The 12,401-nt window shown below is 37.9% G+C and overlaps 3 protein-coding genes across 7 annotated transcripts in view; 2 read left to right on the top strand and 1 right to left on the bottom strand.

The window, feature by feature from the left end:
• The window catches only part of LOC146455677 (adenosine receptor A3-like), a 255,846-nt gene that overhangs the window by 102,437 nt on the left and 141,008 nt on the right, over positions 1-12,401 (top strand). The window contains exons 1-2 of one of the 5 annotated variants that reach the window (XM_085094020.1): positions 2,895-2,937; positions 3,659-3,697. The exons of 2 other annotated variants lie outside the window; for them this stretch is intronic. The gene's annotated coding sequence lies outside the window, so the exon portion shown is untranslated. Of the gene's footprint in view, positions 1-2,894; positions 2,938-3,658; positions 3,698-6,171; positions 6,240-12,401 lie in introns of those variants that run through there. 2 more of the 5 variants (XM_085094019.1, XM_085094023.1) reach the window with 2 other exon arrangements.
• Positions 1-12,401, bottom strand: part of LOC146455678 (CAAX prenyl protease 1 homolog) — a 276,576-nt gene that overhangs the window by 78,174 nt on the left and 186,001 nt on the right. The gene's annotated exons all lie outside the window — the stretch shown is intronic.
• Positions 1-12,401, top strand: part of LOC146455679 (galanin receptor type 1-like) — a 100,612-nt gene that overhangs the window by 74,161 nt on the left and 14,050 nt on the right. The window lies entirely within an intron of this gene.

The raw sequence follows: 12,401 nt of genomic DNA on the forward strand, positions 1-12,401 counted from the left end.
AGTGGTAATGAGTAGAAGTGGTGTACCCGTGATGCTGTTGGTAGTGGTAATGAGTGGTAGGTGTGTACTGGTGATTCTGTTGGTGGTGGTGATGAGTGGTAGTGGGGTGCTGGTGATGCTCTTTGTAGTGGTAATGAGTGGTGGTGGTAATGAGTGGTAGTGGTGTACTAGTGATACTGTTGTTAGTGGTAATGAGTGGTAGTGGTGTACTGGTGATGCTGTTGGTAGTGGTAATGAGTGGAAGTGGTGTACTGGTGATGCTGTTGTTAGTGGTAATAAGTGGTAGTGGTTTAGTAGGGATGCTGTTGGTGGTAGTAATGAGTGGTAGTTGTGTACTAGTGATGCTGTTGGTGGTGGTAATGAGTGGAAGCGGTGTGCTGGTGATGCTGTTGGTAGTGATAATGAGTGGAAGTGGTGTACTAGTGATGCTGTTGGTAGTGGTAATGAGTGGAAGTGGTGTACTGGTGATGCTGTTGGTGGTGGTAATGAGTGGAAGTGGTGTACTGGTGATGCTGTTGGTAGTGGTAATGAGTGGAAGTGGTGTGCTGGTGATGCTGTTGGTGGTGGTAATGAGTGGAAGTGGTGTACTGGTGATGCTGTCGGTGGTGGTAATGAGTGGTAGTGGTGTACTGGTGATGCTGTTGGTAGTGATAATGAGTGGTAGTGGTGTACTAGTGATGCTGTTGGTAGTGGTAATGAGTGGAAGTGGTGTACTGGTGATGCTGTTGTTAGTGGTAATAAGTGGTAGTGGTTTAGTAGGGATGTTGTTGGTAGTGGTAATGGGTGTAGTGGTGTACTGGTGATGCCGTTGGTAGTGGTAATGAGTGGTAGTGGTGTACTCATGATAATGTTGGTAGTGGTAATGAGTGGTAGTGGTTTATTAGGGATGATGTTGGTAGTGGTAATGAGTGGTAGTGGTGTACTGGTGACGCTGTTGATGGTGGTAATGAGTGGTACTGGTGTACTATAGATGCTGTTGGTGGTGGTAATGAGGGTAGTGCTATACTGGTGATACTGTTGGTGGTGGTAATAAGTGGTAGTTGTGTACTGGTGATGCGTCTGGTGGTGGTTATGAGAGGTAGTGGTGTACTATTGACGCTGTTGGTGGTGGCAGTGAGTAGTAGTACTGGTGGTAATAAGTGGTAGTAGTTGCGGTTGTGGGGATGGTGGGTGTAATGAGTGGTAGTCGAAACACGAAACAGGAAAGGCTAAAAGAGATGTCAAATGCGGTGCTGGCTTAGAATTATGCGTTGTTTTGTGTAGGTTCTTGTTCTCGTGTGGGGATTTCCTCTCTTTAAAAATTAACGCCTCCTGTTGAAATTCTGAGTATATCGAGCGTTTATTTTGGCTTTTATCATAATGGTAATGTGGTATTTCTTCCGTGTTTCCTTAATTGAGCAACCTCCAGGCTTTTGCACATGATATTCAAAATTAACTTTTCTTAAAGGTAACCTCTTTTAAACCGATTATACCGGGATTAAAAACAACTCGGTGCGTGTTAAAAACGATTGAAGTAATAAAATGTGCAGCATGAAGAGCATTAATGCGAATAAAACCAAAATTTAAATTTTTCTTTTCACAGCAGCTTTTCCCTCTACTGACTTCCTGAAAGTTCCATAAGTTAGCATGTTTACTCCATCTTTTATAGGTCGTTTTTCTTTATCAACCATTTGGGTTGAAAGCTTTTTTTAAAGCACTTTCCTGTAATTAAAATTATCCAAACAATTTTGCTTTCAGACAGTGAATTATTAATCATTGTCATTTTAAGGAAAAATGCAACTTCCTCTTCATCGGCTTACAACCTTCAATTTTTTTTGTCAACAATCTACCTTCTGAGGAAGTCGTTGTCAGCGAGTAAGTATAATCAATCAATCACGAAAGAATAGACGAAAGTGATTAAACGAAACATGAAAAGCTATATACCTGCAATATTTTTTTTTCAGCGCCAGAGCACGTTTCGCCGGTGCTAAGTACGTTTTTCCGATTCAGGCAGGGTCATTTAATTGGCTCTTTTTACTGCTGTGAAATTTTTGAAGCCATTTCTAATATTAATATTCTGTAGATCATGTTCCATCATGCAATTTGGCTTAGCCATCACATGTAAGGCTATTGTCCTGACGATTCTAAATCTCAATCAAATTCGCTGTGACGATGCGCTTTAGATCGCTACGAAACTACAATTAAGCCGCGATTAAAAATATCCAAGATAATTCACCCGACAGTTTCCAGACAATTCAGCTATTCAAACGGACTAGAGGTAAGTTTATGGAAACCGTAAGATTTTTCTTAAGGTCTATTGTCCCCAACATGCAATGGCTTTCCCTGTTTAAAAACAGGGTGTCTTTTAAGTTATCATAACAGATTATTTTAGAAAGGATTAATTAAAAGGCAAAACATTTTTTTTTTACAAATTTATTAGATAGAACTGTTTTCATAACAGTCCCAGAGTAATGAAATTTAAAAATCGCTAGCGGTTCTAGTCACAAAGCAAGTAGGTTTCTTTCTAAATAGGGGTCTGAAGACACACTGTCAAACCCAGCACAAGCTTACACACTCGTTTTCTCCCTCCAGCATGTAACTCTGTTTTGATGAAGTCTTGTTCTGTTAATATAATTCTTGCGAGAAGGAAAGCGGTCATTGCCACGAACCCGGCCTGACGTTTAATTAATAAACACGAAGTCGTGTTTTTTTTTTTTTTTTTTTTTTTGTAATTAATTGGGCGGAGCCACAAGTCAGTATCCTTATTTAATGCATTTTGCGTCAGAGTCGTACATTTAACACCCACGGCTACTCTCAGTTCATTCCATAACCATAATGGACTGTACATAAAAGGAAGTCGTGCTTTCTTTAAAAAGCTATTTCCCGTTTCAACAGTTTATGTCACAGTTGCTAGCTCATCCTACTTGAGCCACTCGCTCCTGACTGCTGCAGTCAAAGGTTAGTTGACCAGTTTGTCCATATGCGGCGGCAATGCACTTCTAGTGTAACACATTCAAATAATGAAAGCTACTACAGTTCATTGGCACTTATTGCTGTGCTGTACAAGGGTAATTTTTCAATGTCTACGACTGATGTCCGTTGCAACTAGCCGTTTTTAAAAAGGAAAACCGACTGAGCACTACTTTTCTGTTGCTTGTTACGCCGTGTTTTCAAAATATCTCGTCTATGTATAAAATGTGCTTAATCATGGAACACGAACTAGCATTGTAAGTGGAATCAACGGATATAATAGACCTTTTTCATAATAAATTTGAAATTCACATTTACTTGTGCCTTGAGACCACAAGTCTAGATATGGGCGGCGTTCGAAGTCTTCGAATTCTTTTTCTTTTACCAAAAACAAAAAGGAAACAAGAGTTGTTACAGTTGAATTGAAAAATTTTTGCTCAAAATCTTCTTTTACACTCAGATTATGTTTTGAAAAGACATCTGACTTTATGTTTTGAAATTTCGATTCCACACTGTTCACATCCTTGAGTTCTTTCTCACCTCGTCCACCATTACTGATGTGACCCTAAAGCAGTCAGTGGCTTTTGGACAAAGGAAGTAGTAGCTATCCCTTAAGGCCATTCAGTCAGTCAACGCTACTGAGAAAAAAATTCTGATGTCACTGTTCATTCCTGTGCAATGCGTTTAACAATGATTTTTTCCCCTTCAGTGCTGTTAACAGTTGAAGGCAGCCATTTGTAGGATTACGGTGAGTAGACTCAGCACGTATTATCACTACTTTAGTTAGGCTGATTACCGTATTCTAACAAGACGGGAAAAGCAGAGAAAAACGACTGAACGCTATAAATTAATTAATCAAAAAATTAATTAATTAATTAATTATTAAACTAGACATAGAAGACGGGGTAACAGAACGCAAGACGGAATCGTTGAACCTCGAATGGAATAAAATAAATTACGCTCCCGGCTAAGTATATCCAGGTCACGCAAGCCATGATTTGCACCGCTTGCGATCAGGAAGTTGAAACTCGTCCCTGGATATACCGGTAAGTAGGATTTCGTTCACATGTTCCTTTTTATTGCTCTCGCAACAGACGTGTTCGTATATAATTATTATCCGCTTACTAGCTTGTTAACATGATAAATTGCAATGTCAAGTTGATGTCAAAACACTTGACGTGAAGGCGTTTCTGCATAATTTTAACTTGCTGGCGAAATATTTCATTATGGAACTAACAAAAAAATGTAGAACGTTGCGATCTGTATCAACATTTACGTCTTACAATGTCAGTCACCCCTTTTCGTTTTCGTTGTTTTGTGTTTAGTTTTTACATACCCTCTAGCCCAATGCCAAGACTCCTTCCTAGCTTTCTAGGACCAAACACAAAGCTTTTGTAATGGTATCCTTTATGACACGGTCCTATGCGAGGGATCTCAAATATAATATTTTAAAACTATTCCGACTGAAAGAAATTCAGTATCATGGTATAGTCGTGGACCCAGTTGTTCAAATACCGATTAATTAAGTTAATCTTGGATAAACGTGAACTCTGATTGGAGTTTAATTACCGAATAAATATAGATTCTTCCTAAAAAATTTTGTCCCTCAGTTTTGACTTGGACATTTCTTTACCAGTAGCTTAAAATTAGACTTCAAAATCATTTTTAATAAACAAGATTTAAATTAGCTGTTAAATTAGCGTTGATCGGCCTTTGAACAACTGGGCGCTGTTGGTTAAGTGAGGTGGTCGCTCCGGTGTCGCCGTTGTTTTGCGTCTGACGACTGCATCCAAAGCATTGTCTTCGTTCTGCTCGACTGCAATGACAGATGCAAATCGAAAGGAATTCGATTTGCATGCGACGACGAGATAGCAACTCGATTTAAAATTAGCATACATTTGGTGAAAACCCCGACGACGTTGGTTACTATAGTATTTTATTAATTAATTTAACTTGACTTTTTTACTATTAGGAACATTTTTACTTTAATTTATTGTGTATTTTTCTCAGGTTATATATTTAGGAAGGCTAGGAAGGCTCCACTGAAAAGCGCCTTGGCGAGTTGGACCCCCTCATTAAATGTTATTGTTGTTATTATGATTATTATATAATTTTTTGTAGTTTGACAGTCAATCAAAAAACAGAATGTAACATAAAACAGGGTTTATAATATCATTTGAGGGAATCAAAGCAACGTAACTCGATCTGTGATACCCTGTTTTTCATGTCAGTAGCCAATGTGGCGAAATCAGATTTACTTCAGACTTTCTATTCTTAATTCCGGATTGGGGATCTTAAAAGATCCGTCATGCAGTCATATATCGTGCTATCCTGAGACACACGAAATTTTATGCATCGTAGCGATACCACGAGAGTGTGCACGTAGCCATTTGCCTTGGTTTTTCAGAGAGTTAGTCGCAAAGGCCCGGACTCAAAAACATGTCGAGATATGCGACGCTAAATTGATTATTGTCCTCATTCAGCCTGCAGGGAATTATCGCATGAACCTCAATGAACATTTCTACTACTTTTATAAATATTAATAAAAAAAAAGCCATTTGGTAATTAAGGTTAAAGAGTGAGAGCGATTAGGTTTTTAAAGTGTCAATAAGGACTATTTTCAAATTACCCAATATACTGTGTTTACAATCCCTTATTGCAGATAAAGTATCCATAATCTTCAGTCAAAACATTTAAAAAACACTATTGAAGCCGCCCATGGCAAACGGGTTAAGTGGCTGGCTAATCACAAAAAAAAAAAAATCAAAATAGAGCCTAAGTTTTTAGTAGAGTTTCCGTTTTTCCTAGATTTACGTTACAATATTTGTAAGTTTTTACAGACCCCTTTGATGCCGCAGATACGCATTATAGGCTATTTAAAGTGTCTATTTCAATGCCCCTCGGGCTGAAAACACCGCTTATCTACTTTTTTTTTTTTTTTAATTTTTTAATTAATACTTTACATTAAATTCCGTCCAGGCCGGCCGTAAGCACGCGATCCACTTTTTAATATAGATAGCATGAAAAATTTGTGACCCATGACAAACGATCAATGGTTGGCTAATCACAAAAAGAAATCAAAATAGAGCATGTAATACATAAATGCAAACGTATGTATGTATTACATGTAACAGTCTCAAGAAGCATTGATCTGTATCGGATACCATCGACAAGAGTTGAGTAGGTTATATGTTACAGAAGCAATCCGCATCCGATGTTGAAAGCCTCCTTGTACAGCCTTGCAGTGAATAACACCGAGGATGAAAAGCACTTAACCAACGCACCATCAGGTAGTGTTCTTTTGATGATTTATGAAATGGAAATGATGAGGGAGTTTTCTAGAAGTACATATGTACTAATTAACAGAGCCAGTCATAGTTATTGCAATACAAACAATTAGATCAAGAACCTGTCGAAAAACCATGATAGGTATTCAGATAAGTCGATGTAAGTAAACAGGGCTTGGAATTATCACCCTTGGTGTTAAGTTCAACCGGTTTTGACTTCCATGGGAATGAACAAAGCATTAAGTTAAAATTGTGTTCCTGTTCCATCGCCATATACCTCTAATTATACTCGCTTTGGTTCATCCGAGTCTTCCGAATCATGTAGAGTTTGTTTGTGGTTGAGCTTCCTGTATCTTAGCATGGCGACAACTTACCAAAATATTATATATTATTTTAACTTAGTCACAGTCTAGCGTGCGCGGTCCGTTTCTGTGCCATAGCGTCCTTGTGGAGATGAAAATTAGCATTTGGTCTTCCCTATTGTCACGCACACGGTTTGGATCACAGAAAATATGCTAACAAACTAGTTTTAACAGTTCAGCTCCAGTTAAAAGAAATTGAAGTCATATATAGATTGGCATTGAGCTAATCTGTGTACCCGGTTCAATCGCACATCTTATAACATTCGCTTTGGTTCATCCGAGTATCCGAATCATACAGAGTTTGTTTGTGGTCGAATTCCCTGTATCTTAGCATGACGACTAACTTACCAGAATAGTTGAGGATCACAGAAAATATGCTAGTGAACAAACTAATTTTAATAGTTCAGCTCCAGTGGAACGCAGTTTGTTAAACGACCAACGAATTGAAGTCATAGATATTAAAAATGTTTCACTAGATTTAAGGCATTTATGTCTCTAGGTACCCGGCTCTGAAAATTCCCTCTGTGAAAGAGATCCTGGCCATTCAAAACCCAAATTTTCAACATAAACTTCATTTCTTAAATTTGCAATTTTGAAGGCACTCTTGGATTGAAGGGGTGAAATTTTTCTTTTTGTCAAAGTTTCCACACTAACACCGTTGAGATAATTTCCCTTTAAAATAACTTATTCTTCAAAGCCCAGACAGCATTTCTTTATTTTTCGATTGGTCTGCCGAAGGCCAAGAAGACCCATCAACACTCAGATAACAAATTATCAGCGGCACGAAAAGCTCGTTCATAGTGTGACATGACGAACATTAAACTTCGTCCATAAGAAGATGGGATTTATGTTTGATGAAAATGACACATAGGCCTCTGACAAACATCACTTAGCCACGGTAGTGAGAAGAGACGCATATGGATTGTAGAAAAATTCTCGCTTTATGCCCTGAGCTGAGTGGGCGTCGAGATCAGTCCACCATTTGGAGTAAGAAATTTGAAGTATGGACATAGAGTATTTAAAAGCACATGTGATATATTGTGGTTTGCCAATAGGTTTTAAGGGGTCAACATTTTTTTATTATTTCCTGTGTTTTGTGTCTTTGGATGATTCAAGCATTTAGCAATGAAAAACAGGAAGGCTATCAATCTGTTATCTATCATTTATTATTTCTCCCTTCAGCTTGAGACAGGCGATATATTTGGCAGAACGATCTAAAGTATGGTGATTTACAGGATTGCAAACACGCAGACATTTTTTTTTGGCGGAGAGAAGTGTCACAGCCAGAAATACGTCTGCGTTTGCAAGCTATGGATTGAGCTCTGGGAAATAGTTTAAAAAACGACTTTTGTAATATTAGACGCAGTCCAATAATTTTACAAAAAATTGTTGGATCATAAAATGAGATCAGATCAGAGATTAGTCGTTTAACTTTGATATCACCAAAAAAAACTGAAGGACACTGTAAACAGTTTACATACTCAGTAATAAGGTAGGTGCCGAGTATAAGCTTAGCTTTCAGTCCGACGCAACTGTTCATCAGACCGTTGCAACCTAAAGGTCACCGTAACTAGGTGGCGATCACGTCTGCGGAAGTTTTAAGCTGATGATAATGTTTAATTCAGTTTTCAGTGCTTTATCTTCCAAACGTAATTTCCTTTTGGGTACGTTTCGGAAGTTGGCGTCAATATATTCTGACCCAATTAGTAACCTAATTGACCCAGGCTTGACTTGAAATATCACTGACGACAGCTTTATCCCAAGGATAAAGATTTAAAGATAAAAGATCCCAAGAGTTTTCTTACGGAGTTTGGACTATTGCAAAATACCAAAACATCCATAAATAGAATCAGCCGTGGAAAGCTGGACCAGATAGAATCTGCGGTAATCCTATTGTCCCGCCTTTGCAATGCAAATGTATCAAGACATGATACATTATGGCGGTCCAAAGGTCTAATCCTTCGATTACTTTTATAAACTGCTTTCTTTACTGTAAACAGTTGCACGGGAGCTATTTTAGAAACGTTCACATACGTAAGTACGGAAAAGGATGTTGCAAAACAAATCTCAAGCTTTTGATGAGTAAGATACCGTCAATATAGGTAATATAGTTACATACTATGTCTTCGGTAAGCAAGGGCATGGCAACAACCTTTACAAAGAGCATGGAATACAATTTTTCCAAGAGGGTATGAGCACTTGCTCTTGTTTTTCGGTAACTCTCTGCTATCAAGCCGTGAAAACTATCTTTATTTTTAGCAGCTACAAAGGTTGTGCTGCAACTCTGCCTTAAATGGAAAAATTTATCGCCTCTTCCCACGCGATTGGAAAAGTGAGTGCCTCCAGTTCGTAGAAAGATTTCATCCTTCAGCTAATAAAATAATCATCATTATCCTCCTCCTCCTCCTCCTCCTCCTCCTCCTCCTCCTCCTCCTCCTCCTCCTCCTCCTCCTCATCATCATCATCATCATCATTGTTATTTTTAATGTAAGTACATTCGCACACTGTCAAGCTTAAGTTAAATCAGTGTAATGATCACGAGACATATCTGTAAAATATACATAGTGTTATTCTTTTTGTTTGTTTTGCTTTTGTTTTTCTTGTTTTCGTTTTCCGACGTGCTGAAGCTCGTGTTGAAGTATACATTGTGGAATGAGTCAGTTTGAACTTTTGGGAGCTTATTAGTATTTATCGCGCCTGAAATAAAAAAAAAAGACTCGTTATCACAACCGACACACCTGGCCCAGGTCATTGTTATCTGACGAAAACAACGGAATCACGTAACAGTAAGATAAAATTCAATGAATGTAATCTGGTCCACTCCGTTGAAATTGACTTTATACCAAGGAAAAGGCAAAAAGAGGTTGTTGCTCCCGTTACTTCATTGTTTAGACTTAAAGTTCTGAGTCTTCTAGCGCCTAAAAATTGCAGAATCCGAAAGAAACTAAAGAAGGTAAACAAACTCAAAGCGCGATTGGGACCGACAGCCATCCAGTTTCGGAATTTCAATGGGAAAGACCGCAAGATATTAAGATCACTGCAGGCGCAATCCGTTGAGGTCTTGGTTGTTATATATGTATACATTTTTTATAGAAATTTGTTTCTAGTCTTCCTTACTCGACACAGACAACATGGGAACGACTTTGCGCTGTAGCTAGAAAGAACAGTGTTTTTTGGTTCAATAGAGACAAAACATTTTTTGTACATAACAAAAGATGCTTACAGTGGGAGAGGCAGGTGCTTAGCCTCAGATTGCAGATTCTTGGTAAGTTACATTTAACAGGACTTCGTTTGATAATTTCCATGGCGTCAAGACAACGGGACGATAACATCAATTCAAATGTATGTATTTGCACGCAAACTTCGTGACGATACGAATTCCCCGATTGATGCTGGCCTTATAGTGTTTCAAGTGTCAGTATCATTTTCACAGAATAAATGTCACTTGCTCTTCTTCGTTTCTAAAGAAGGACTAATCAAAAGAAAGTTATTCTTTATTTCTTGGGTATGGATTGCGTCGTTCTCCAATACTTCTGCGAAATTATGTTGGATTGTTTTCAACTGGAACATGGCAAAGCTTAGAATTAACGTTGAACAGCTGGAGGTTACCAGCATCAGTGTCAGTATGTACCAATTTTGTTCGATGGCAGAGTTCGATCTCGAGTTTAAATGATTCTCGCATTGCAAGATCATTTTCATTTCTTTGATGGGGGCCTAGTTGTTTCTCTTTGACACAGAAGTAAAGAACGTTTGGCATGATTCAATTGTTTAATGAAATCCCGAAGAAGCAAATTTTCCTGCAGTCATGTAACATCTGGAGAAAATGATTTACATGGCACGAATTCAGTGAAAAACGAAGTGATTTTATTTTAACTTTCGATGGCAATCAGGATAACTGAAATAAAAATAACAAAGTAACAAAGACATTGCACTGTAGTTTAGTGCACAACACTGATCACCTGCGTGTTTTGACTATAAGTTGGCAGTAAAAACAAACGGGTAATTTTGTTGATTTTTCCCACGAATCCCACTCTTTAGTAAAGAGTTGAAAAATAAGAAAATATTTTAAAAATGAAGGACATTTAAACCTTAGGTTTAATTAACTTAATTAATTTACAGTCTTTGTACACTCAATCGTCTATGTCATAGCTAGAAAATAAGCGGGAGATCTATATGCCCCGGCGCGAGCCATTGAAACATGTAATTTGCGGTTGGGAAGAATGTCGTTTTTATTCTACTTCATAATTTTAATGCCGTTTAATTCTTCGGTTAGTATTTAATGATTTCCCCCATTTGAAATATCAGCGAGGTTTTGTATATTTTGAAGTTAAGGTTTGAATTAGGAACAAGCCCCACATGGCGATCTCGGGTCACCGTCCTCAAACTAGCTCCTTACGTAAGAATGTTCTCTGCTCGAGGAATCTATACTCCGATGGATATGGCGCTCGTTACTGATTGGGCCGTGTAAACAGAAAAGGGCGAAAACATTATTATGTTGTGTCTGACATGGAAGATTAGCTTTCTTGGTGGATTTACTTACTTACTTACTTGCGGGTGGTTTTATTCCACTTAATAATTTTAATGCCGTTTAATTCTTCGGTTCGTATTCAGTGATTTCCCCCATTTGAAATATCAGCAAGGTATCGCATATTTTGAGATTGAAGTTTGAATTAGGAGCAAGCCCAGCATGGCGACCTCGGGTTTCCGTCCTCAAACTAGCTCTTTTCGTAAGAATGTTTTCTGCTCGAGGAAACTATAAGTATACTCCGATGGACATGGCGCTCGTTACTAATTGGGCCGTGTAAACAGAAAAGGGCGAAAACATTATTATGTTGTGTCTGAAATGGAAGATTATCTTTCTTGGTGGATTGACTGACAACTTGTTTCTTTTAGAAACTAACGAATAGTTTTCTCAGTAGTATTCATTAAATGCCCCATCGTGAGAAAATAATTTGCTGAGCACGAACTCAGTGAAAAGGCTCTTTAAAAGTGATTCTATTTTAACTTCCAATGGCAATAGGAAATTCGGATACTAAAATAAAAATAAAGTGTTAACAAATACATTGAGTTGTAAGTTTAGCCCATAACATCACCGCCTAAGATGACTAGAACTTGGCGATGTAAATAAGCAGGTAATTTTGTTTATTTTATTATTTTTCTTTTGTTGGAAACTCAAAACTCATTACAGTTTTGGCCGTATAATTGACGAGGGCGAAAACATATACTGTAAAAAAGGAAGACTTGTTTCATTATAGCGTTTGATCTCATTTGGTAATTATTTTCCAAGGTAGCTTTAACAAGTTGTTTCTTTAAGAAAGTAACGAATAGCTTTCGCTCTGTATTTTCAGTTAAAAAAACGCAAAGTGAATTTGATATTTATCTTCAACATTGGGTGCTTAATTTTTCATTTGCTTCACGGCTTCCAAGCTGACGAAACAGTCATGAAAACAAAAACAAGGCATGGAAAAAACCGACAAATGTATATGTTGGGGATTCATGAAGTAACGATTTGTGATAAATCAGTCCTGAATTATTCAAAGTAGTTATTTCGAGACCTGCAAACAGTGAAATCAAGTGATATAGGAACAAATTCATTACAATGAGACTTTGGCAACTTAAATCTTCCCAAAAAGACCACAAGAAAACAACTTCTTAAATATGTGGCTCTAGTGCATGGGGCTATACATACTTTAACAAAAGGGAAAAAAAGAACGAGAAGAAAATTCCGCGGCTTCCCTTTCGCACACTGCGAGGGACACGAAGAAAAGGCACTTATTTCATGCGGAGTGTCCCCTGATAGTCC

This window comes from Pavona decussata, unplaced genomic scaffold (assembly GCF_977016875.1).
Source record: "Pavona decussata unplaced genomic scaffold, jaPavDecu1.1 SCAFFOLD_272, whole genome shotgun sequence".
Lineage (NCBI taxonomy): Eukaryota > Metazoa > Cnidaria > Anthozoa > Scleractinia > Agariciidae > Pavona > Pavona decussata.